The 23,723-nt window shown below is 43.2% G+C and overlaps 1 long non-coding RNA gene across 2 annotated transcripts; it reads right to left on the bottom strand.

Moving 5' to 3' along the window:
- Positions 1-199: 199 nt before the first annotated feature.
- Positions 200-22,681, bottom strand: LOC103170286. Of its 2 annotated transcripts, XR_003760886.1 has the most exons (5): positions 22,124-22,681; positions 14,333-14,547; positions 12,374-12,458; positions 3,932-4,017; positions 200-316 (listed from the first exon to the last, which is right to left on the bottom strand). It is a non-coding gene; the product is annotated as an uncharacterized LOC103170286 (long non-coding RNA). The 2 variants fall into 2 exon arrangements; XR_005660193.1 differs by lacking the exon at positions 14,333-14,547.
- Positions 22,682-23,723: the final 1,042 nt, after the last annotated feature.

Below are 23,723 nucleotides of genomic sequence, written 5' to 3' on the forward strand. Positions count from 1 at the left end.
GGGAGCAAGTGATAATGACCCTGTCATAGGAGATAGCTTATGATATGAATTGGCCAGCCAGCTCTGCAGCTCTACAAGTCTGTGGGAATTAGGCTGCTTTTAGAGGCCTTGGGTATATATGTTGCAATTAACTGTTACAGTCACAGCACTAGATCAAAGAATGTCATAGGACAAGGAACGTGAAACTCTGAGATAAGTCTGAGTAAAAATTTGAGTTTTATATATAACAAAAAGTTGGATTCGCAATATTACACCGGTCTTGTTCATTTTTGTTGGAGCCTTTAGTCTATTTAGTGTCTTCTCTTAGTGATCGAGTCTGAAAAACAAATCCGATACCTGCCTTTATGGTATGAAAAATGATGAAAAACCACAGTCAAAATGGGAAAACGAGGGAAGGAATAAGCACATACAAGTATATATAAGTATTTAAAGATGACGATGAAAAGAGAAAGTGAATAGTCAGTTATTCAATTCAATAGTCAATTCTGGACTTGAGTAGTTTGGTAACTTTCAAGTGACTAGAAAGGTAAATTATTTCATTTTAAATGTCATTTTTCAGATGTTTCTTGAGTTACCCATCAGAATATGGACTTCCATTACCTCAGGAGTATCTAAACATATGTCAACAACTGGTATCAGCTTCCAAAGGCCGGCAAGGCTCACCTGACCTTCCAGAGATAGTGGCAACCCAGAACATTCCCAAGATGGCAGTCATGGCAAAATAAGGGATGATAGATGATACAAGAAGGTCTGCGGAGTAGACTGCCAGATAGGAAGTCAGCAGTCTCAGACATACCAGTCTGCCATTCCACAATTAGAAATGTGGTAGCTACCATAGACCACAGATGTTGAAAATATGGCTCAAAAGGTCTCTAGACTGTAAATTTGTGGTAGGCAGGGAATTTGTCTCCCAACTCTGTTATACGGTACTATCCCAAGCACTTAGTACAGTGTTCTGCACAAAGTAAGGGCTCAATAAATATCACTGATTGATTGAAGAGGGAGAAATGAAGACAACTCCAAGAACTGCAAGTAACGCAATACCATAGGGTAATAAGGGACAATCTTTACATGTATGAGATTGGTTAGGGTTTTGGTCTTAACAGGCCTAACTGCCCACACTGATAAAATTTGCTTGTCAGGTGTCTCAACTGCAAATCTGGAAAAAAACTAAATTCCCACAAATGCCTTGATAATTCTGTCATTATCAGTGACAAGAAACTGAGGACTCTAAGGGGCTTAATGTCTTTCCCCATACAATATTTCACTAACAACTAGGATTGTTACAAGAAGTCATAGGCCAACAGACAAAATGCATAAAAATCAGGCAGAGAAATATTATAATTTTGATGCTCTTGAAAAGAGTACTCTATCTAGGCCAGGATGATTATTACTCAGAGATGGAGAGCAAAACTTAAGAAGATGAGGGAAAAACATTTTACAGATTCAATCTAAGGCTCAATGTGGGTAATCAAAAATGAAATTGAACACACATGAGGATTTGAGTTGCATCACTATTCCCCAGGGAGGAGTGATTTAGTATTAGTGGGTATATCTTGGGGTTACATCATGATACAGAACACCTGTTTCCATACTAACATGAAGGGGCTAATTTGTTTAATAAGTATAAAGCTGTCCTTTCACCTGAAACTTTCCAATAATCATACTAGCAATTTTTCCAAGTCAGACACACTCAAGTCCACTATAAGTAGTGGACTTTGTGGTCCACTGATTCGGAATAACTTCGCAATGTCTGTCAGCTTAAAAATTGCTGAGCTCAGAATTTGCGGGAGTGAGTTTTTGGAGGTTTTTTTATGGTATTTGTTAAGTGATTACTATGTGCTAGGCACTGTACTAAGTACTGGGGTAGATATAAGCTAATAGGGTTGGACACAGTCCATGTCCTAGAGTGGGCTCACAGTCTTAATCCCCATTTTACAGATGAATTAATGGAGTCAGAGAAGTTAAGTCACTTGCTCAGGGTCACACAGCAGACAAGTGGCGGAAATGGGATTAGAACCCATTTCAGATCAGATCAGATTCCCAGGTTTGTCCTCTATCCTCTGGGCCATGCTGATTCCCATGAGGAGAGCAGTTATGTCTTTGGATTATTCTCTCATGGGGTCTGGAAGTCTTTTCCCTTGACCAGTTTGTGACTCCCTCAGTTTCATTTTCCAGAATTCCTCAGATTCCATTATTCAAAGATTTCCAGCCATTCATTTAGTTTTTAAAAAGCTAAGGTGTTTATTAAGTATAGATTAGAGGAGATATATTATAAATACCATAACATTGAAATTTCTCAGATTCATTCTCTCTCTCTCATTGAAGCCAAGAAGAAGTGACAGAAAAGCATGCTTTTCCTTGTTTTGGGCATGTTAAATCACTAACAACTTGGTCATAAATTCTGGGACATTTGAAGGAACTTGGGGCTGAAAATTTATTGATTCTAGAAATCCAATGGTAGCCTAACTACTCACTGAGTTAACTCCGATATCAATCCTGCCCAAATAAGAATCTTCCTGTGTGGATGGCACAATTCACTGGTGATTCAGTGATCAGTTGGGCCTACTGGATAACTAGTTATTTTCAGAATACACATGATCTGGAGGCATTTGTTTTGGCCATTTTACACCAGAGCAGCATAGATCTACTTACTCGGCTTAATAAGTATGGTATTTTAAGAAGCATTTACTGTCATAAGCACTGGGCTGGGAACAAGTTAATTATTGTGTCATTTATTAAGTGGCTACCAAGTTTTGAGGACTGTTCTAAATGTGCTGAGGTGGGTACAAGTTAATCAGGTCAGATACAGTCCCTGTGAGCCCAGGTAGGAGACAGAACACTTATTGAATCCCCATTCAACAGATGAGGAGACTGAGGCACAGGGAAGTGACTTGCCCAGGGTACCACAACAGGCACGTGGTGGAGCTGTGATTAGAACCCAGTTCCCATGATTCACAGGCTTGGGCTCTTTCCACTGGGGCAATGTTGCTTCTCAGTTAATCAAATCATAAACAGCTCCTGTTTAATATGAATGTCACAATATAAGAGGTGGGAAGAGGTGGATATCCTACTCACATTTTTTTTCTCCAGACAATGACCCTTATTTTCCAGGTGATATACCAAGGAATGAAATGACTTGGCCAGGGCCACACACAGACAAGGGGCCACGCTCGGGACTACAGCTGGAGTCTTCTGACTTCCACGTTCTTTCCACTACACTACGTTGTCTAGTCCATGTGAGAATTGGTCTCAATACTGCATATAACATGCAGCTCCTTGAAATATTGACTTGTTACTCTTTACCTCTACAGGCTCGAGACCTCCTTATGTCCTGAGGATTTTGCTTGGCTTGCTTCACTCTGGGGCCTTCAGTCTATTAAGCACCACCATAGCCCATAAGTTCCTTGTGGGCAGGGAACATGTCTATCAACTCTATCGTACTGTACTCTCCCAAACGCTCAGCGCAGTGCTCTGTACAATGTGCTCATCACAATCAATTGCCTCGTTCACTCCCTGGCTTATGGATAGGAACTCAACATTAGGATCATCTTCATGAAAGACACGTACTCTTAGTGCCCTCTTCAAAGCATTGCACAGAGTAAGCACACAAAAACAGACTGAGTGATATTTAGGTTGCTCTTCTTTAAGGTGCTCATCTCCTTTTACCAGCTCTGACCCTTCTCCTCCCTATATTCCTATGAGATTGACCCAATATCTTCCAGAAACATCAAGTCCATTACACAGTCAACACCTGATTGTCTCCCCACCACAGAATGTAAGCTCCTGGTGGGCAGATATCGCATCTACCAATTGAGTGATAATGTACTTTCCCAAGAATTTAGTACAGTGCTTTTCCCTCAGAAGGTGCTCAATAGATATAGATTTAATGATTGCAGGAGTGAATTATCAACATTTCTTAAAGACTTACCAGAATTATCCAACCAAGCAATGGACCAGGAGTTTGATAGCAGAAAGCAGCTGAAGGGAGATGGTTGAAGGATGGTTTAGGACCACCTGAGAAGAGAGGCAGGGGGTTCACTGATAATTATGCTTCCAATTGCTCTAGGTCAATTTAAATGGGAAGCAGCATGGTGTAATGGATAGAGCGCAGGCCTGGGAAACCTTTAGTCTGAGGCTGCCTCAGCCTTTTTCATGGTATTTAAGCACTTACTATGTGCCAGGCACTGTACTAAACACTGGAGTCGATAGAAGCTAATCAGGTTGGACATAGTTCATGTGGGGCTCACAGTCTCAATCCCCAATTTACAGATGAAGTAATTGAGCGATGGAGAAGTGATTTATCCAAGGTCACGAGGCAGACATGGCAGAGCTGGTATTAGAACTCAAGTCCTTCTGACTCCAAGGTCCATGCTCTATCCACGAGACCCCACTGCATCCATCAGCCTGATCTGGAAAGGAGATTGAACACTTGCAGTTCTTCCAGTTGCCTATTATTTGAACTAATAGCCCCAGTATGAACCAGGCTATCCAGACCAGGCACCTTGGGATGAAGTCAATCTCACGTATCCTCCAGCACCTGAGGCAGAGGCTATCTATTCACCAATATGCACAGAAAAGGTGCTTGCCCTATCACCTATCCCAATCAGCAACTAATAATAATAATTATGCTATTTGCTAAGCACATATTATGTTCCAAGCACTGTTCTAAGCACTGGGGTAGGCACAAGGAAATCAGGTTATCCCATATGGGGCTCACAGTCTTAATCCTCATTTTATAAATGAGATAATTGAGGGACACAGAAGTGAAGTGACTTGCCCAAGGTCACACAGCTGACAAGCGGCAGAGCGGGGATTAGAACCCAAGATCTCTGACTCCCAAGCCCATGCTCTTTCTGCTAAGCCATGCTGCTTACCCTTTCTTTCAAGCCACCTTTGGTATTTGAGGGCAGAGCACTGCACTAAGCACTTGGAAAAGTACAAAACAGAGTTGGTAGATGTGATGCTTGCTCACAAGGAATTTACAGTCTACAGAGGGAGACAAACATTAAAATGTACTAGTGATAGGGGAAAAAAAGAGTATGAGGCTATGTACAAAAGAGATGTGGGGCTGGGGTGGCTCAGTGGAAAGAGCCTGGTCTTGAGAGTCAGAGGTCATGGGTTCTAATCCCTGCTTTGCCGTTTGTCATCTGTGTGACCTTGGGTAAGTCACTTCACTTCTCTGTGCCTCAGTTACTTCATCTGTAAAATTGGGATTAAGACTGTGAGCCTCAGGTGGCACAACCTGATGACCTTGTATCTCCCCCAGCATTTAGAACAGTGCTTGGCACATAGTAAGAGCTTAATAAATGCCATTACTTACAACTAAATTCACAGTCAACATATATTCAATATCCATATTCTATCTTGTGCCAAATCCTGCCACTTCACTTTTTATGGTATTTATTAGGCCCTTACAGTGTGTCAAACAGAACGATTGCAGGTGGAGGTGGGGGGCTTTGGGAGAGATGTCGCTATGGGTCGGAGACAACTTGACAGCATAAGATGACAAGATGCGTCAAACACTGTTCTAAACACTGGGAAGGTACATGTTAATTAGGTCAGACAGCACCTGTCTGACATGGGGCTCACAATCTAAGTAGGAGGGAGAAGAGATATCTCCATTTTACAGTTGAGGAAACAGGCACAGAGAAGTGACCTGACTTGTCAGAAGTAGCGTGGCTCAGTGGAAAGAGCCCGGGCTTCAGAGTCAGAGGTCATGGGTTCCACTCCCGGCTCTGCCACTTGTCAGCTGTGTAACTGTGGGCAAGTCACTTAACTTCTCTGTGCCTCAGTTCCCTCATCTGTAAAAAGGGGATTAACTGTGAGCCTCACGTGGGACAACCTGATTACCCTGTATCTCTCCCAGGGCTTAGAATAGTGCTCTGCACATAGTAAGCGCTTAATACCAATGTTATTATTGCCCAAGGTCACACAGCAAGCAATTGGCAGAGCTGGAATTAGAACCCAGGCTTCTGACTTGCTGGCCTGTGTTCTCTCCACTAGACCATGATGCTTCCCAATACTGTAAAAAAAGAAAAAAAAAAGAGAAAACAAAAAAAAACCCAAACCCACATTCTGATGCAGCTCTTTCTCTCCATCCAGTCACCATTCTGGTCTAGGAACTTGTCATATCCTAGTTTGACTACTACATCAATTTCCTTGCTGCTCTCATTGCCTTTACCCTCGACTCCACTACTCTACTTGGATTTTTTTTTTTTAACCAAAAGGTCATTCTGCACATATCTCCCCAGTCCTCAAAAACCTCAAATTATTCTCCACATCAAGAAGCAACTCCTCACCATTGGCTTGAGGATGCTTGATCAGCTCTCTCACACCTACTTATCCACTCTCTTCTCCCACTCACCCCAGTGAGCACTCCTGGTTCTCAAACTAACTTCCTTATTCTTATCTCTCCCACCCTTGACCTCATGCATAAATCCTTCTCCCAGACTGGAATTCCCTCTTCCTTCAACTCCAATAGGCCACTGCTCTCCGTATCTTCCAATAACATGTCTTCCAGGACCCCTCCATAATTAATCTCTAATCTCCCCACTTTATATTCCCCCAACTGCCACATTATCACTTCTGTACCACCCAAGCACTTAAGTAGTCACAACCTCCAGTAGCAACTTATGGGCATATCTTACGTATCTTACTACTTAAGCACTAATTCATATATACATTCCTTATTTCTTCTTCTTATCCATAATGGATTTCAGTGTCTGTTTCCCCACTAGAATTTAAACTCCTTGAGAGCAGGGATCATGTCCACTGATTGTATTGGACTCTCCCAAGTGCTTAGTGCACACAGAAGGCTCTTACTATTGATTGATAAACAAGCTTCAGTAACAGTCTGTTCCCATTCACGAGAAGGCAGTTTTGATAGCTCTCTCCAGATAGCTTCTCATCACAAACCCTTATTCATGAAATCCCATAAATAGAAGAGTTATTTTAGCACAGCACGGCATTTTCACCTCCACCATCTACTGACTTTTTAAATATATAATTTGTGTTTTCCCTTGTATTGCAGGGTGGAGGGAAAGGTTTGTTTTTTGTTGTTTTCTTTTTCAATTCAGTATACTCGGACCCTAATTATAAGAGTGACTAAACATCTGAGTAGTTCTGAGAAAAAAGAAAATATCCACCATTCTGGGGTGTAAAGATCTCAGGAAGTCAGCAAATGAAGTAAATGACACAGGATATGAATTGATCATGTTTTAACTGCTGCTTCATTTATAGGTTGATGTAATTTTCAGCTATTCAATTTTAGTTAAATACTACTTCATGTCCTAAAGAGTCTCATTTTGATTCAAATGAATCTCAGAATCTAAGTTAGTCAGGATGTATGAGCATCTTTTTACTGGTCCAGTGAAAAATGGGTTGAATTCAGTCCTAACTGATACCAAATATGAGTAATACGATAATAAACAGCTGAGGCATTTACCAGTAAGAAGTATAAATATTTTTTAATGCATTCAGCTACATTTCAGGAAATAATTGAAAGTCTTAGCTCAACTACACCAACAATTTTCAGGTCAGTAGAGTTGTATTACTGGGGGAAGCACTCTGTAGATTACTGAAATAGAGAAGTGACAAGACATAGCCAGAAAACAAGAATCCATGGATATTACATTACCAAGAATATCTTGCTCAGCCTGGTTAGACAATTTATAGTTTCCAATTTTAACTATGATTTCATAGGAGCTCTCTATTAATACATTGGTCAAAGTCAGGAAGTTTTAGAACTTTGAAATCCCCCCATCTTAGAAAAAACTGTTACCGAATGTGTGCTAATATGGTTTTGATGGTGGCATTTCAAGAGAACCACCGGCTTTCTGAATTAGGCTAAAAGAGAAAATTTATAAATGGGTATTTTTTAGTCAGAATGCACACGCTAAAAACCTGGAACTAGAAGGCACATTCAAGATGTATTCTAGTCCAGAGCTAAGCCTTAAGGTTGATTTACATCTCAGGTATACATGGCAGAAAGGCCATAATCTACTTTTTAAAAAATTCAAGGTCAAGAATTGCCACAATCTTTGGACCTTATATGTACCAATATTTAAATCAGACAGGAATTTATTTTATGAACTGGATTTTCTTATTGCAATTCAAGGTCACTACCTCTAGTTCAACTTGGGTGGAAATTTTCCAAAATAGTCAGTTCTCCCTCAGATATCTCTTCTCCAAGAGAACGAGCACCACTGCTTTTAATCCTCACCCAGGTCCTAATTTTCATCTGTTTTTCAAACTTTCTTCAGAGTTCCCCCACACCACTCTTAAGGTGCAGACACTCAAATAGACCTTAAACTCAAACAAAGGGCCTGCCATGCGAGCAGCAGTGGGAGGAGGGGTGCCAAAATCTGCTCCTGACTTGATCATACCCTGTTGAAAACTACTCTGATCCTGGATTAACTTGATTCGAACAAGCCTGTGACATACCTGAACCAAGTTAAAAAATACAAGACTGGAAGGGATTTATTTTGCTCACATTTGTCCTTATCAATCAATAATAGCATTCGTTGAGTGCTTACTGTATGCAGACTCTTTGTATTATACATTTATAAAGTATAATACAATAGAGTTGGTAGGCATGATCTGTCCACAAGGAGCTCACAGTTTTATCAATTTCATCTTATTCAGTTGGCCCCATATTTGTATCAAAATTTTGGATTCCTTCAATGCACTAGCAGTGTGACTATTAGTAAACATGGTTTTTGACCACTATCCAGCTCAAAGGACACTATTAAATTATAGGCCCAGTCTGACCTTCTGTTTTTCTCGAAGGTTCTTCTGGATTGTTGATCAAATCTATCAGTAGTAGTTGCTAAGCACCTTAGGGCAGAGTACTGTTGTCAACACTTGGGAGAGTACAAGAGAATTAGCATATGTGATTCCTTCCCTCAAAGATTTTACAGTGTAGCAAAGATGTTTATAATCTGTGGTATTTGAGAGCTTACATTTGCTGAGCTGTGAAAGGACCGCTTGGAAGAGTATATGACACTGGCAAATACATTCCCCGGCCACAAGGAGTTTATGGTCTTTCACCTGAGGGGTTGAGCAATACCCTTCGAGTATTGTCCTCTATCCAGCTATACTTCCACTTAATTGAATGGTTTCCAATACAGCTTCCTTCCACACCAAGATGCTGTTATTTACACTGGATAATTACTGTTGATTGGAAACCAGTCCTAGAAATAGTACTGTGTGAAGAAAGACTCCAATAGGATAAGCAGGGCCACTGGCCTGAGAAAGGGACCATGGAAGCAGGATCAAGAGAGATCTCAAGCAGTCCACAGAGCTCAATAAAAGAAAAAAAACTGTCAACGCCGTTCCAATTTTGAGTCTAGTTTGGCCCAGAACTTGATGGTACCTGAGCCAACCCTCACGTAATCTTTCCCAAAGTTCAGTAAAGTGCTTTGCAAACAGAAATTACTTAATTATAATGGTGCCATTTAATAAATACTATTTCTCCTACTATGCTTTTATTCCATATGGTTTCTCTCTGTGTAAAATGGTAGTGATACTCAAGTTACCCTCAAGGTTACAGGCACTTAATGTCACACCTAGTTCTTTCATTGCTTAAGATTACACCTTGGTAGTTAAGTTTGGCATTTTGGGAGAAGCATTAAAGCAACAGACCACTCTAATGACTGATTAGTGCATTGTAGCTGATTGCAGCAATTCATTAAATGGGCCTAGTGATCTTAAAGTAAACTCCTCGTGGATAGGGATCATGTCTACCAGCTCTGCTGTACTGTGCTCTCCCACTCAGTACACAGTGCTCAGCACATTGTAAGTGCTAAATACACCAGTTTGCTCTCCAAGAGCCCATCTTATGAGGGCAGTAACTTTAGACATTTGGAAACTTGGGTTTCACAATGAACTATGATAAACAGAACATGCTTTAAGGTTCGAAATGCCAAGTCTCATTATGCAACTGGGGGAGTATCCAGATCCCTTGCTTCTCCAACTCACTGCCCACCTTTGGGATATTTTATCATTGGTTGGCAACTCTACCGAAGGGTGGACAAGGCCACGTTTCCAAGGTTAAAACTCAAATGGAAAACTTTTTCTGCTAACGTTCACCACCCTTAATCAAACCTGCTAGAATTCCAGCCAATAAGAAAATGGACTGTCTAGGAATTTTAGCCCGTTAGGCTCTCCCGGGTCCCATTTTGAAGTATTTTCAAATCACTTAAAATAAACCCAAGGCTCAATCATGGACCAATTCCAAATGATGGTCTTCTCCAAACCGAAAAGTCAATATGCTATAATCTATTGATGCAAGAAGACATCACTGAGGTTAGGATTTATGGTTGGGAATGAGATTTAGAGATCAAATATTGGTTTTGTCTACAATTGGATTATTAATGATTACACATTGGAGTAACACAAACTAATGAAGTGATTTGATGTCAAAATGGTAAGACTATTTCAAATTCCAGCCCGAGTGCTCTAAAATAAACTATCTTCCTCTTGACTCCCAGGGGTTAGAGTCTAATTCGTAAGACTTACACAGAATTGAAACTGTCCCTTTAATATCTTTTTCTTGGGAAAAAGAACCCATTCCTCTGGGCCCTCCTTTTTTACTTCGGTTCCCCTCTACTGCTGCATCTGCATCTCCCCCTAGATATTATTAGTAGGCTATGTTCATCTGGGCTACATCTGAGCCTGTAGCACCCTACAAAATTTACTGGTTTTCAGTGACCTGAATGGTCAAAGCCAGCTCCACTCAACAAACCAGGGTGACAGGTGCCCTGAGGGGCAGCTCTGTCAGGCGAGGGTGTGACTGTGGTTGAAAACATTAAAGACCCCACAACCCCACTCTGACCAAATTGCAAGTGGTGCTTGTGTGAAAAGGGACTTGGGAAGAGAATGCAATGGCTCTGGACCAAGGGGGAAGAGGGGTCAGTGGCTCCTCTGGAAAAATGCCTTATGTTCAGGTTCAGGTGGATTCCCATACGATGTCATCACATTACATGTGGCATTGGGATAGGAACCCTAGGGAGAAGGCAGTGGTTTTTGGGGTACTGTTTTTTTGAAACCAGCCTCAGAGCAGCCAAATTTTGAAAGCCATCCCTGAAAACAGTGCAACCATAAGGGTAAGAGAGATATACTGTAAGCACAGTAAGCTGGGAGACCTCAGCAGAAGACTGGTGTGCAGTAGTTAAAAATGGGATGAACTTTGGGATGGAGGCTCTGAGAGGTATATACTCTAAGAGGTGAGATCAAAGTGGTGCCACACATTACAGGGAGAAAAACACACAGCTAAACAAGGAACTGTGTCTTCCTAAGAACACAGTGTGGAAGAGGTAGATGGTTGTGCATCAGTTAGCTCCACACCAATAAATCTCATGGTTGGTAGCAACATCTCCTCACAGAGAGACCCCCAGACACAATCACGGTTTTAATTTGTAAGAGGTTTTGCTGTGAAAACCGAGACATAAAAAGGCCAATTTCCTTAACAAGTTTTATTTTATTTCAACCCACTGAACACATTAATAGAGTACAATGTACCAAAACAGTACCAAGCCTACCTCTTACTTTCCTTTACAATGAACAGATGTACTTGAATTTTCTGTCAGAAAGATGCTGCAAATAAATAGACTGAAATCACTCTCTCTAGGAATACCTGGTAAGTGGAATGCCAGGCTAAACTCTCTAGTCAAAACAGCTTCTCTGTTTCAATTAAAGGAAAAAACACTTTGAGGTGGGAAAACATTTTAGTTTCTGCCTCACTTATTCAATTCCTTTGCCACAGTGACCAGCTGTATAAAACGTTACACGGTTTATTAAGGAGACAGAGAAAGGGAGGCTTGAGATTCCATGATTAACAAAATTTGGAACCCTACAAGATGTAGAAACAATTTTGGTTAGGAACAAGTCTTCACCTTCAGGAAAAAGGTCTAATTGTGTCTATTTTTACAGACCAACGATTTGTCAGACACTGCGATCCTTGGTCAGTTGGCACAGAGCCCACCTCTCCATTCCTTCTAACCCAGTTTCAGTTCCTGAATATTAGCCCCACATTATAGAACTCGCGATCCCAATTTGTTTCCATGACAACTCCTACCATTACCCTTACAATGTCCCAGGCCCCGACTCCCTAATTTATTCACAGAGGTCAAATGAAAAATATTCATAAAGCACAAATCACAGACAACCTGGCAAAAGAAAAAAAAATGATGCTTTTAAGTGAGGATTCTTTGAAAACAAAAAACAAAAAGCACAACACACATTTTAGGTTGGTATTCAATCCCCGGCCCCCCCAACGCCAAAATGAATTTTTCTGTTTCCTCCTAAGAAAAAAGAAACCATGACATGTGAAAATTAGAGCTACTTCAAATATTAGTAAAGACTTACTCACCAGTTAATCGTGAATGTCCGTCAATATTTTCCAGAGGCTCCTTATCACCTTCGACCCACAGTCTTCCTTCTCTTTAGGTTCATTTCTAAACACAAAGAGGAAGTCCATAAGAAGAGCTCCCATGGGCAATTCAGGAAGCGGTCTGCACAGCTACTTTGAGATGTACCTAGGGTCCAGTTCCAAAATTAATACCATTCAGGATAGTGCCTTTTGAGAGTACATTTTCTCCACAGTTCTCTAAAGGTGAATGAAATATAGCTCCCCACGCCGGTTAGGTGGAGAAAATGTCAAAGAAGATCCATTCCCTTCTAAGATCCTAGTGGTCTACAATGATTGACTATGGTTTTCTATTTGTCCATGTAGGTGTGTCAAGGGGTAGCCAATCCTCATTTATGGAAGACAAAACACAAAATCATAATGTGGCAAAGAGACACAGAACAAAGATATAAGTACTTATACCCTATTTTCCCTAATCAGTAAGCTCCTTGTGGGCAGGGGATGAGTCTACCAACTTGTTGTACTCTCCCAAGCACTCAGTACTGTGCTCTGCAAACAGTCAACATTCAATAAATACCATTCATTGACGGCATTGTGTTGTAATGCTTACCTCCCTCTGTAGACTATGTTCCATGTGGACACATATCTCATCTACCAGCTCTATTATACTTTCCCAAGAGCTTAGTACAGTACTCTGCACAGATTGTAAGGGCTCAATAAATACCCTTGATTGATAAATAGAGAAAAAACTTCTTGAACCAGAACAGCAAGCAGATATTCCGTTGGGGGTTGTAAAGTTGAGGAGCGGGACTTGCAGAGTGACTACAAGTGTTATTAATTAATGGTATTTGAGTCCTTAGTCCAGCATGGCTCAGTGGAAAGAGCATGGGCTTGGGAGTCAGAGGTCATGGGTTCTAGTCCTGGCTCCACCACTTGTCAGCTGTGTGACCTTGGGCAAGTCATTTCACTTCCTCTGTGCCTCAGTTCCCTCATCTGTAAAATGGGGATGAAGACCGTGAGCCCAACCTGATTACCTTGTATCTACCCCAGTGCTTAGAACAGTGCTTGGCACATAGTAAGCACTTAACAAATACCAACATTATTATTATTATTATCCCAGTCACCTCATCTTTCCCTATGCTGGGCCCACATTGGCATAAGGGGACTACCTTACACCACTGCAGGGACTGGAACAGTGGCAAACTGCAGTCTGCAATGGCAAAATAATGAAGGCTAAACTGTGAGCCAGTCAACAAGGGAAGAAGAGACACATGTGGCCACCTGTGATTTTAAAAAACCCCAACAAAAATACTATCAAAGAGTCATTGCTTCCACCTTTTCTCCAAAGTCTTCCTCAACTGAGTTCAATATATGGGTCTAGCCAACTCCAGGCTTTCCCTAGGTGGCCACGCTTGGGGCCCAGGCAGTCTACATCTGCTTTGTGTTTGCCTAGAGATGTTAACAGGCAGATCCAGGTCACGAGCAGCATAAACACCAATGGGGAAGCCCTGTTGTCGGTGCTGTGGAAAGACTGTGGTTTCATGAACCCAGAGACTTGTTTGGGGGCGGAGGGGGGGCGGGGAGGTGTGCCAAAGTCCCCTCGTTAGAAGTAAGGGACTGCCTGCTGGGGAAATGTCATCGGGGGTGAAGGATTCCAAATGAAGAAACTCACAGAGCTGGACAGGCGCGGGAAGAACCCTGAAAAACAGCCAGCTAATGAGGGCAGCAAAGATCAGTGGCTACCATGGCAACCACCTGCTAGATTATAGCACTAAGGTACAGAACCGGCCCTATGTTTTTTCTTATGGCATTTGTTAAGCGCTTACTACCTGCCAGGCACTGTACTAAGCATTGGAGTAGATACAAGCTAATTAGGTTGGACACAGTCCATGTCCCACCTGGAACTCAGATTCTTAATCCACATTTTACAGATGAGGTAACAGACACAGAAAGGTGACTCACCCATGGTCACACACCAGGCAAGTGGTGGAGTCGGGATTACAGCCCAGGTCCTCTGATTCCCAGGCCCGTGCTCTTTCCAATAGGTCCTGCTTCCTACAGGCTGCTCTGCTGCAATCGAGTTGTGCAGATAGAAACCTTTTGCATGCACTTCACAGCCTGCTGCACCCCTGTTTGTGCATTTGCCTGTTGTAATCCAGGCCCCAGGTGGATCGGGACTGGCAAAGAGAACACGAATGACCACACATCACTATCCCGACAATCAATTTCTGCACAGGTTCTTGATTCCGAGGTCACCTATCACATTTGACTGGAGATCCGAACAAGAATTAAGCTATCATTTACAACTACCTCCACCCGGAAACCCACCTCAATATTGGTTTTTTTTCCTCCCCCAAAATAACACATTTCACATTAAAACCACCTAGCTACCCCAATTGTAATCAATTGTACTTGGGTGCTACTTGCACCCAGAGCACTGTACTAATCACTTGGGAGAGTACGGTAAGTAGAGTTGGTAGACAGGTTCCCTGCTCACAGCGAGCTTACAGTCTAGAGGGATGAGCTTAGTCGAGTATGATTGATTAGCCCTTACCTGCCCTCAAATTCCTTCTTGATGAGTGGCCTGACCTCTTTTCTCTCCTTTTCTCATCCTTCAGGCAGAGACTCCAATTCCACTTAGTCTAAAACATTTAAAAACTCAGCTACCTTGTCCACAAGTCACCAAACTTTTCTAGTCTTAGTCTAATTCCCAGTTCTTTACCCTGCCTTCAAATGATTGGCCCAGGCAGGATAATCCTCTACATGGCTTCTACATTGTTATTCATTCATTCAATGGTATTTATTGAACACTTACTATGTGCAGAGCACTGTACTAAGTGCTTCCTAATTTGAAATAACACCACCTCTCTTCTTGATACCCTGATAGTCTAGTTCTTGGCCTCCCTTTGGCAGGGAATGTGCATGTGTCTGTTTATTGTTGTATTGGACTCTTCCAGGGGCTTGGTACAGTGCTTTGCACACAATAAGCAATCAATAAAGACATTTGAATGAATGAATGAATGCTCCATGGGAATTTCAACCTCAAGTTCCCCAGAGAATAATTTTTCCCCCTTTTGTGCTGGAACCTTTTACGTTTCCATTCAATTTAACTAAAGCAAATGGAAGTTGCCACCTGTCATCCATTACAGCCATACATTTTATTAATGAAATATAAAATGTCACCCAATTCTGCATGCTAAGCAATACACATTCCAAAAGTAATAATAATAATGGTATTTGTTAAGCGCTTATTATGTGCCAAGCACTGTTCTAAGCCCTGGGGAAGATATAAGATAATCACCTTGTCCCAGGTGGGGCTCACAATCTTAATCCCCATTTTATAGATGAGGTAACTGAGGCCCAGAGAAGTGATTTGCCCAAAGTCACACAGCTGACAAGTGGCAGAGCCAGGATCAGAACTCATGACCTCTGACTCCCAAGCCTGGGCTCTTTCCATTAAGCCACTCTGCTTCCCAGCACAAAGTGCCAGGAGAGACAAAGTAGTGGAAAACTCAGTTAAGAATTCCTATTGGTCCTGAGGAAGAGGGACGGGCCAGTGGTGTGAAATTTTGGTCTGAGGTTGAGCTTTAACCCCTCGCCCGGGTTTCATTTAGAAATTTGGTACTAAGTAAATTAAAAGGTTTGTCAGTAGACAATTCTGAAAATTGTTCAACACATGGCTACATTCCATTTCAGTACTGTTTAGGCTCTTCAATCCTAGGTGGAGTTACTAGGGATGAAGGTGACCCAAAGCCTCCCAGGTGTGAATGCAGTGGAAAAAAGCTTTGTCTATTCATTTATTCCAGCTTTGTCGTATAATTCTCAAGTACCACAAAGGTTGAGTAAACAAAACCCAGTAACAGAGTTCAGTTGCTCTGTGAAGAACTCACCACTTACTATTATAAACTCTTATTTGGACCCAGAACGGGCCTGTCTATAAAACCGCAATAAATAAGCATCATGCCCTCTTAAATGTAGTTTGTTTTATGCCAATATTCTTGGTAATAAATAAATAATGGAGGAGACACATAAAAACCTCTGATAAACAGCACTCCTGAGGAATGACACTACTTGGTGATCTTGGGTAAGTTACATAACTTCTCATCGATAAAATGGGGAATACTGGACTCGCTCCTTATTGAAACCGTGAGCCTCACGTGGCCTTTGTCCAATATGCATATATTGTATCTACCCTAGTGCTTATTATTAATAAGCACAAGAAAAACCTATATCTAGGACTGAAAGGTCTCAGAGGTGGTTGTCTCTATTTCCAAACGAACTGGAAGTCTGAGACAGAATCCAGGAGGACAAAGAATGAAAGGGTTATTCTAGGATCAAAGACTCTAGAAGCTCCAGGAGAGTCCTGGGATCAGAGATGCCAAGATGACCGAAGCACCTGCTGTCCCTGCCTTCATTGCAAGGGAAACTGGGTCAAGAAAGGCCTGGGCAACCAATGTTGTTTCCCTTCTGCCTGGGACTGGCTGCCTAAGAAATAAGTGAGTTGCCCCTAGGCCCAGAATTTTCACTGAACAAGACAAATGTGGAGGTGAAACAGATAAATAGCCGGGCCTAGTGGAAAGAACACTGGCATGGGAGTCAGAGAACCTGGTTTCTAAATGGTATTTAAGTGCTTACTATGTGCTAGGCACTGTACTAAGTCCTGAGGTAGATACAAGATTGGACACAGACCTTGTCCCACCTGGGACTCACAGTCTTAATCCCCATTTTACAAATGAGGTCATGGAGGCACAGGGAAGTTATGTGACTTGCCCGAGATCACACAGTAGCCAAGTGGCGGAAACTGGATTAGAGCCCAGGTCCTCTGATTCCCACGCCTGTGCTCTTTCCATTAGGCACACTACTTCTCCCCACTCTTTGAATAATGATAATAATGATCTTGGAGTCTCTTAAATGAGTTCATGATCTTGAGTAAATGGTTAGAATTAAGATGAACCGATAAAGAGTTTATATGTTGATGCTTATTCCTTCAGTACCAGAGATCAATGCATCAGTGAATTGATTTATAGAATTAAGAACTAAATCACTTGGGTAAGTCACTTTGCTTCTCTGTGCCTCAGTTTCCTCAACTGTCAAATGGGGAGTCAATACCCGTTCTCCCTCCTACTTAGAATGTGAAACCCACATGGGACGGGGACCGTGTCTGACCTGAATAGCTTGTATCCATTCCAGGGCTTAGAACAATGCTCTGGACACATAGTACGCACCTAAATACCATAAAAACCCTTTGCAAAATGAAGAGCTAGAATTTTTAAAATAGAGAAAGCTATTGTACCCCTAACCAGGGCCAGAACTGCAAAAATAACATGAACTTGCAGAAACTAGAGTTTCATCACCCCTACTAATTGGAATTCTGTTTTCCAACAGAGAAGAATGTTCAGATAGTATCTTGAAATAGAGTTAAGACCAAAATCCTTTCAGAAGTGAGTAGAAGGCTTTTTTCCCCTATATCCAGCAAAGCAACATAGCCTAGTGGATAGAGCATAGGCCTGGGAGTCAGAAGGACTTAATTTCATCTCTGCCACTTGTCTGCTGTGTGACTGAGGCAAGTCACTTAGCTTTTTCTGTGCCTCAGCTCCCTCAACTGTAAAATGGGAGTTTAGACTGAGCCCCATTTGGGACATGGATTCTGTCCAACCCAATTACGCTGTATCTAACCCAGCACTGGCCTGACACATAGTAAGCACTTAAATACCATTAGGAAAAAAAAGATTAGAAAAAAGAAACTCATCAGTAATGTCCTGCAGGACCCTAGTCACTTGTAATCTCTACTGCTTTCCACTACCAGTGTTTTATAACAACTCACAGTAGAGTACTGGTGACAACCAGGTGAGATAGGTTAGTCAGTTCATGGTCTTTATCCGGGGTTTTCTGCCTGGAGAACACTGAATTAAGAACACTGAGAAGTATAAGTTTCACTGTACTGGGACAAAAGCAAATTAACATAAAAGATAAACAGAAAATAAATACATACTATTAGACCAAAGGAGAATTGGTTTCTCACTGAACCAAATTCAGGGCTGCTTTGCTCTACACACACAAATCACAATCAATTCCAGCCATCCTTAATAAGGATTGAAGCAGGGAATAAACCTAAGAATTTCAACTATTAGTAAAGGTATATAGGCCTTGAATGTCCTGTACCCACTAGCAGACAGGATAAACAAACAAGATGATTCACAACAGAGAGGTCCCATACAAACTAAGATTTAAACCAGGAAAGCTCCGAAATAGATCGAAAACCCTCTCTTCCCTGGCCTACCTTCCTGTCACTTTAGTTCAGGGGTAGGGGATGATCCCTAAGGAACAAGGCTAAAGGTCCCTCACTGACCAGCATCAGACGCCAAGCCAAAAGAGACAGAAAGCACAATTCCAACCCCACCTTTATCATCAAGACCAGGCAGGGGTTTGGTTCCGCCCAGGCCCACCCCTTACGATGGTGCATGAGGCAGGTGCTTTGCTTCCTAGAAAATGTAGTTTCTCCTTTTCCCCTACACTTCCCTTGCTAATCTCCAACGAGGTCTTCTGGATGATCTTTTGAATGACCAAAGACTGGGCATAATATAGCAGAGGCAACACAAGTAATGGGAGTAAATGTGTCATAAGAAAAAACACTCATGACAGGAACAATCTGTCCAGAGATACATGTAATTGTTGAGTGTTTCTTATGGAGTTCAGTGGAGGTGAATTTTCAGTAGCATCTGAAGAAAGGAAGGGGTAGTCATAGACAAGAGGAGAGACTGATGTGCTAAAGCAACAGCATAGCGTAGTGGATAGAGCACGGGCCTGGGAGTCAGAAGGTCCTGGGTTCTAATCCTGGCTCCACTACCTGTCTGCTGTGTGACCTTGGGCAAGTCACTTCCCTTGGCCTCAGTTACCTCATCTGTAAAATGGGGATTAAAACTGTGAGCCCAACATGGGACAACCTGACTATCTTGTAAATACCCCAGTGCTTAGAACAGTGCCTGGCACATAGTGAGTGCTTAACAAATACCATAATTATCATCCTCTAGACTGCGAGCCTGTTGTTGGGTAGGGATTGTTTCTAATTGTTGCCAAATTGTACTTTCCAAAGAAGTCAATAAATATGACAATGAAAACAAGAGAAACAAAAAACAAAAAAAAAATTATTTCGGTAATGAATGACAAAAGCAAGTTTTGGCTTCGCTGAGGTTTGTGGGATTTTTTTTTTTTTTGGAAAGAAAGTAAAACGTATCCTGGCGTGAAGAGGTCCACATTCCATATCATTTAGAAGAGAAGCAGTTTATCACAGTCTCCTTTCAGTGTCAAGGAGAAATGATAGCCATTAGTGAGCTTGTCAATCATGTCAGAAGGACATATGACAAGGAAAATAATACCTTGGGCTCCCTGACAATTAGTCACTTTTGAGACACCACCTGCGGCAGCACTGCTCTGGAGTAGTGGCAGCAATTTGGATAGGAACTTCGGTTTTCTGGAACTCTTCTTATTCAGGGAGGGGCCGGGAACGAGGCAACAAATGAGGGAGTTCGGCAGGACAGAACAAGGAATTAGAGAAAACCACAGACTTCTGCCACCATTCTACATTTAAGTTTAACGCTCAAGTATTTTTCTTCACAGCTACCACATCAGAGAGAAATCCCTGAGTAAAAAAACCCTACCTCACAGGGAAAAAAATCCTTAAGAATTAGCTTCCAATCTAGAAGAGTCAGAGGGAAGCCACATCTCCTCCCTACAGGTTTGCCATGTCCAAAGCGCAACTTCCATTCGCTGCTCAGGGGATGATCTTGGATGTGGGACTTTTAAAAATCTCTAACACACAGGTTCCATACCCAAATGGTACAGCTACAACCCACGTGTAATTTGTAAAGACTAGTAATTCGAGGTTCATAGGGAAGCCAAAGGAAGTCATGGTTGTTCCAAGCATTTTCAAATAGAAGTTTAAGACACAGCTATTCAGTTTTTCATTGGGAGGGAGTACTCTAAAAAGGGGGAGTTTTTTTTTTTTTTTTAACTCCAAGTCCTCACACTTGATTAAATACACATTTCACCAATCACACAAACATCCTTCAGTAAACATGCAGCCTTTCTTGAATCTGAGCACATGGGCTTGGTCTGTTACTCACAGGTCAGTCATCAGGAATAACTGTGTTCCTGGAACAGCAGCACAGCAAGTGCTTCTCATTTGGTTTTAAGACTTTCACCTGACTCACTGATCACCTGGACTCCTAATGGCCAAGCCCATATTATTCCAGAAGGTTCCACTTTTCACCTTGATTTGGGGAAATGTAACTCCTAGGAATGAGGGGTATTAGTCCCCTTTGGCTACATTCCTCCATTCACTGAAAAAGAGATTTACAACTTGCTATAGGGACATTTTAAACACTGTCCAACTATTCTCCCTACCCCATCCCCTAAAGATGACCAAGTAGGATTTGCTGAGGTGAATGACCCCTCACTAGGTGTGAGTCTGGTTCAGCTGGAGGCTGGTTTCTAATGTCTCTAAGGAATGGTATGGCCAATCTAGTCCAAGGTAGCTCCAAAGTCTTTCTGAAGAGTTGGATCTGCTCCGAGAGGTGGCTAGGAGGCCTGTGTGGGGTCTGGGGAGACCTATCCTAGGTTTCCCTGAAGGAAACTGATCGCCCTGCTTGGGCTCAGAGCAGATTAATCCCCTCAAGACTAGGGATATGCCAGAGTTGGGGCTATTGGCTTCACTGAAAAGGAGTAGACTACACCTAAAATAACCACAGTTCCAACCCTAGAGGAAGTAGAGGATGCTCCGGAGGATATTTATTGAGCAGTTATTCATTCAATAGTATTTATTGAGTGCTTACTATGTGCAGAGCACTGTACTAAGCGCTTGGGATGAACAAGTCGGCAACAGATAGAGACAGTCCCTGCCGTTTGATGGGCTTACAGTCTAATCCTTGTGTGCAGAGCAGTGTATTAAGTGCTTGGGAGAGTATAACAATAAACAGATACATTCCAGGTTACGAAAATCCTGAAAACCAACTCCTCTAAAGCCACAGGGGAGATGGGGACTGGACCTCTTACTTCAGTGACACCTTTCTGAGCACTTAATAGCATTCAGCACCTGGTACAGTAACAGTGACCAAACTGACAAAGAATATCCCAATCTGAAACTCACAAAGCCACCCCCACTGCAAAACCATTTCCTTCCTCCCTCCACCCAGTTGGGACCACTCAACCCACTTGACTCTCCACAATAATGTACAATACCAATGGCCAAGTGGTCCCCCCCAAAGGCAGCAGTTGTGAAAACAAATTTACATCCCTCTTCGAAATAATGCAATTCTCTAGTTTTCATAGTTTCACTTTTTTTCCCCTTCTGGGACAACTCAGCAGAACGAGCATGTCTACCAACTCTATTGTAGAATACTATCCCAGGTACAATGCAGTGCACACATTAAGCTCCCAAATACCACTGACTGATCTTATGGTTAAGTTAATCTCCAAACTTTACCCCACCTTCATTTATGGAGGTAAAATGCAACCGGTAAAGAGGCTGAGCTGGAGAAAAATAGTATATATCACATATGTATTTTATACACACATATATATATATATGAAAGATGTAAATACCTTTGGGTTTGAGCTCTGAACTTCTCTGAATCAAGTCAGAGCCGAAAAGTGAACCCTATTCCGGGCGGATCTTAAAAGTGCCTTTCTTCCTACAAGTGGAATTTCCTTCATTCACAAAGATGATTAAAAATATACTGCCACTCGGCCGCTTACCTCTTTTTTATCAGGTGTTATAGCAAAATGAAAGATGGATGCACTAAAAATGTCTCAAAATGCCCAATTCAAGATTTTCTGCTCTTCTTGCCTGCATTAGGTCCGACTGTGGCTTCCTCCAGGTGTGCCGTGACAGTGGCCTCTTCTATTTTTCAACCAGCCCCAAGCCGAACTGCCCAGGCCCGACCTGTTTATGATACGGGACGGTTTCTCTGTTCTAAAATAGGGGCGGGGGGGGAGGGAGCCGGTAGGAGAGCCTGGGGGGCTTGAGGAAGCTTCTGCAGGGAAACCTCCAAGTAAATGACAATTGACGGGAGACGAAGGCGGAGGACATGAGGGGTTGGGAGGGGGAGCGAGCCCCTCTTCTCTCTGCAGCTGGCCCTCTCCCTCATTTGTTGCTCCAATAAGCAGTAATTAGGTCCTGAGCTAATGGTGTCAGCTGATCTGCTGTTTTTAGGCTAGACCCAGAGGAATCTCCATGGAAACCCTGCTGGAGTCGTTCCCCCCACCTGGATGCTGTGTGCTCCTTTCTGCCACCTGGCTGCTGCTGCTGCCTGGCCCGCTGCTCGGGCTCCTCTCCCTTTCCTTTCCTTTCCTTTCCTCTCCCTTCCCTTCCCTCTCCCCTCTCCTCTCCCTCCCCTCTCCTTTCCTCTCCCTCTAACCTGCAGCCTGCGCACTGCCCCCGGGATCCCTAAATGGGACAATTCTGGCCGTGACGTCAGCGGGCAGCCGTCTCCACAGAAACTTTTGTCCCAGCGGCCAATCAGCGGCCGCGGAAGGGAAGGAGGGAGGGAAAGAGGAGAGGGGGGTTGGGAGAGGGCCGGGGGGTGGGAGGGGACGGAGAGGTTTCGTGTGTGGAGCTGCTGGCGCTCAGCCTGGGCTGGCTGTCAGTCCCGGCTCCAGCCGCCGCCAGACCTTCCCGGGGACCGGCCAGCTCCCCGATCCCTCCCTCCCTCCCTCCCTCCCTCCCTCTCCCAACCCTCCTCCCACCCTCCCCAGTCCCTCCCACCCCGGCACACACACACTCACACTGCATGGGCGAGGGAGGCACTGACCATTTTGCAAGGGCCGGGACGAGGCTGCAGCGCGCTGGGTGCAGAACGGCTCCGGGCACCCCCTCCCTTTCGGTGCTTTCGCTTTGGAGCCCGGAGAAGGCGGGGATCCGCAGCCCGGCCGGGGCAACCAGCTCCCCTCCACCGGTGGCCCCGATCGGACTGGACGGGCTCGACCCTCGGCCGGGAGTATAATAGAGGAGGAGGAAGAGGAGGAGGAGGAGGAGGAGGAGGAGGAGGAGGGAGGGGGTGGGCAACGACCGAGGCCCCAGCTCAAGGAAGATGGGACCTCCCCTCTGTCTCCCTCCTGGCTGCACCGAATGAAATATCGAATGGAGGAGCCTCGTTGGCCTGGGAATCATCGTCCGGAGGAACTAATCCTTTTTGGCTACTTTGACCCCAGGAGGGGTGTCCGTCGTAACGTGGCGGGGGGAAAATCACAGAGCAAAAAACCTGACGGGTGAAATTGAAACGGCCCGAGCCCACGACGGGGGGGGAGGGGGGGAAGAGGAAAAAAAAAATCAAGATTTTTTTCTGCTGCTTCTTCA

The sequence above is a fragment of the Ornithorhynchus anatinus genome, chromosome 7, assembly GCF_004115215.2.
Source record: "Ornithorhynchus anatinus isolate Pmale09 chromosome 7, mOrnAna1.pri.v4, whole genome shotgun sequence".
In the NCBI taxonomy this organism is placed as follows: Eukaryota; Metazoa; Chordata; class Mammalia; order Monotremata; family Ornithorhynchidae; genus Ornithorhynchus; species Ornithorhynchus anatinus.